At 55.4% G+C, this 2980-nt stretch overlaps 1 pseudogene; it reads right to left on the bottom strand.

Annotated features, from left to right (window-relative positions):
- Window positions 1-1008: 1008 nt before the first annotated feature.
- LOC110204658 (uncharacterized) lies at window positions 1009-1832 on the bottom strand (annotated as a pseudogene).
- Window positions 1833-2980: the final 1148 nt, after the last annotated feature.

The following is a 2980-nucleotide window of genomic DNA, read 5'->3' as shown; positions in this document are numbered from 1 at the left end:
AAAGGGACCTGTCCTGAGGGGACATAGTGCCCCTTTCCCCTTCTTGACTTCTCTGTTTCTGCACACAGAGAGTTCCTTTGGAACTTGTAACTGCTCTGAGATGTCAGTCAGGTCTAAGCAGCCCCAGTGTGTTTGGACTCTGTTGCCTGGTGATGCTGAAAGTGGGTTGTCTGGCTTTGGTTGAGTAGAGGTCATAGAGGCTGCTCAGGCTGGCATGCAGAGACTGCCTGCAAGGGCAGCTCTCTAGGAGCGCTCCCATGTGCCATGACTGCTTTGGTGTGAGTCAGGCCCTGCAGCATGGCCACTCTTGCATGAGGGCCGGTTTCTGGCTCTGAGCCAGGAGGAGTAAGAGGCATCCAAGGGAAGAGAATGCTTTCTGGCTGTGCTCATCACCCCAGTTAGCTGTGCAGTGGTTGCACTCACATTGAGCTCCAGAGGAGAGGCTGGGTCAGAGGTATTGGGAGTCATGCCCTGAGCTAGACACAGTGAGGTCAGGGAGGAGATCTAAGGCAAGAAATAGTATCCAAGGGTGAGGCTGATGGGTGTGAATATCATTACAGTGTGTGATGGGGAGGATGGTCAGAGCATGGCTGTCATGACCACAGTGGGTTGTATACATGGTGTGGTGGTCAGTCAATCGCTATCTCGTGAACCTTCTGGCCTCCCAGGAAGTCTTGTGTGTGTTGTGCCTCCTCCCCTTACTCTGTATTGTGGGCCCCAGGATAAGGATGAGGACAAGGTGGGCCTGGCAGGTGAGGTGATGCAGTTTATTACAAGGTGGATCCCTGCACGGAGTTATACCCTGCACATTTTGAGCCTAGAGAGGCCCTGGGAGCTTCAGGCAGTCCTGGGTTGTTGCATGCTGAGCTAGGTGCATGTGGAAGCAGAAGCCATGGGGGTCACCATAGGAGGAGATGCATGGGAGACCCTGGCTGCACCTGGGTGGGTGAAGTGCTCAGGAGTAGCTTGGTAACCTGAATGCCTCTGGAGATGTTGCTGCCCAGGTGTTCAGGCTGATGTTTGAGGCTGGAGCCAGGAGGCTGACAGAAGTTGGGGAGGGGTGAGAGCAATAAGTGCCCTGTGGTCAGCAGCAGATTTTTGGCCACAGGTGGCAGTGCAGCAGGCGGCCTTGCAGCAGGTGGGCCGGCAGATGAGGGAGACAGAGGAGGCAGGGCGGCAGCTGGTGGAGGTTGGACAGCAGGAGGGCGCAGCAGCAAGAGTAGGAGGATGTAGTGGTGCAGCAGGAGGGCCTGCAGGAGAGAGGCACACAGCAGGCAGCTGGGCTGCACACGGGCCTGCAGATGAGGGACACAGAGGAGCAGGGTGGCAGCAGCTAGGCTGGCAGCAGGAGGAGGCTGGACAACAGGCTGTGGTCACACAGCATCTGGGCTTGCAGCACACAGGCAGGGCGATGCAGCAGCTGGGCTTGCAGCACAGAGGGACACAGTAGCAGGACTGCACTGAGCAGGGGGAGCAGAGCAGCTAGGGTCTTGGCAGCAGGACTGCTGGCAACCTGATGGTGAGCAGGAGGAGGTGCAGACAGACTGGCAGGGGCTGGGTTCACAGGCTGTCTGGCAGGTGGCGGGCACACAGCAGACTGGGCGGCACAGCAGGGTCAGGCAGGAGGTTGGCGTGCAGCAGGGGTTTGGGCAGCAGGAGGGGCCACAGCAGCTGGGTTCACAACAGCTCTCGGGGCAGTCGTCCAGCTGCCAGGAGGAGCCTGTGCACGAACCGGGCAGGCAGACGTTGCTGTCACAGCTCACGTCACTGGAGCAGACGGAGACAGCTGAGGACATGGGACCACAGGGCCCAGAAAAGCAGGTTTCTGCCATGGTGGAGCAGCTGTGTTGGGTGCCTGGGCAGCAAAGAGTGTGAGAGGGGTGTCAGTGAGGGGCTGAGTGCCTGGTGCAGGGAGTACTTGAGCCTCACTGGGATTGTGCTTGTGGGTGTGGGTCTGTGTGAGTGTGTGTGTGTGTGTGAGTGTAGCTGTGGGGCTGTGTGTGAAGGTGGTGTATCCTGGTGGGCTTTTATATCCCTGCTTCAGGAGGATGTCCCAAGGGAGATTGAGCCTTCTTCCTTGTTGTTGTTTATGGCTGGCTGCTTCCCTCAGAGCCCATCATTAAGTGATGGTGATATTGTCCAGGGGATGGCCAGCAACCCATAAACATCCTCAATTTGCTTTCCATTTGCACCCTTTAGGAAACATCTATGAAGCCCCTTCTGTTGGCCTGACACAGGGCTAAGTCCTGAGCATCCAGTGACAGAAGGGAAAGCTGGTGGGCTCAGGGTCCCTTGAGCAGAGACAAGCTCCTGGGGGGCTAAGTTCGGATGGGAACGCATTGATAGGCATGATCAGGCAGGCTTCTTGTACAGGGTCCAAGCTGGGAATGTCTGGAGGTGGATGGGAAGATGGGGGAGGGGCATTCTGAGCCTTCCCAGCAGCTTGGGTAGACAGGGAGTTTTGTGTTGGGAGACCAGCAGGCCCGTCTGGCCCAATGTAATATTGACACAAAGGAGTGTTGTCCAAGACATCAGGAGAGCAAGTGGAGAGCTTGGGCAGGGCTGTGAATGGCCAACGGCATAATCATTTGTATTCTGTTTGATGGCAGATACTTGGGCATAAAGTGACCTGATCAGACCTGGGTATTCAGCTCTTCCCTGGGCAGCGTCCAGAGTGGAGGCGCCAAACACATGGCTCCCAACGGCATCAAGGGTGGCAGAACCAGATTAAAATATATTGGGAAATACCTAACAATGTGAATAAAAATATGGCTAGGCAGTGACCAAGTCTAGTATGGTTGTAGAGAGGTAAACTGGAAAGAATGTGTGCACGTGTGAGACAGAGACAGAGGAAGAGGCAGAGAAAGAGAAATGGAGAGACTGAGACACAGAGAAATACAAATATACACATAGAGACAGAGAAAGGCAGAGACAAAGACAAAAACAGAGACAGAGAAATATCAAAATAGAGGAGACACAG

Source organism: Phascolarctos cinereus, unplaced genomic scaffold (assembly GCF_003287225.1).
Source record: "Phascolarctos cinereus isolate Bilbo 61053 unplaced genomic scaffold, phaCin_HiC Scaffold_813;HRSCAF=1464, whole genome shotgun sequence".
NCBI classification, from domain to species: Eukaryota; Metazoa; Chordata; class Mammalia; order Diprotodontia; family Phascolarctidae; genus Phascolarctos; species Phascolarctos cinereus.
This window is presented reverse-complemented; position numbering and strand designations above follow the sequence as displayed.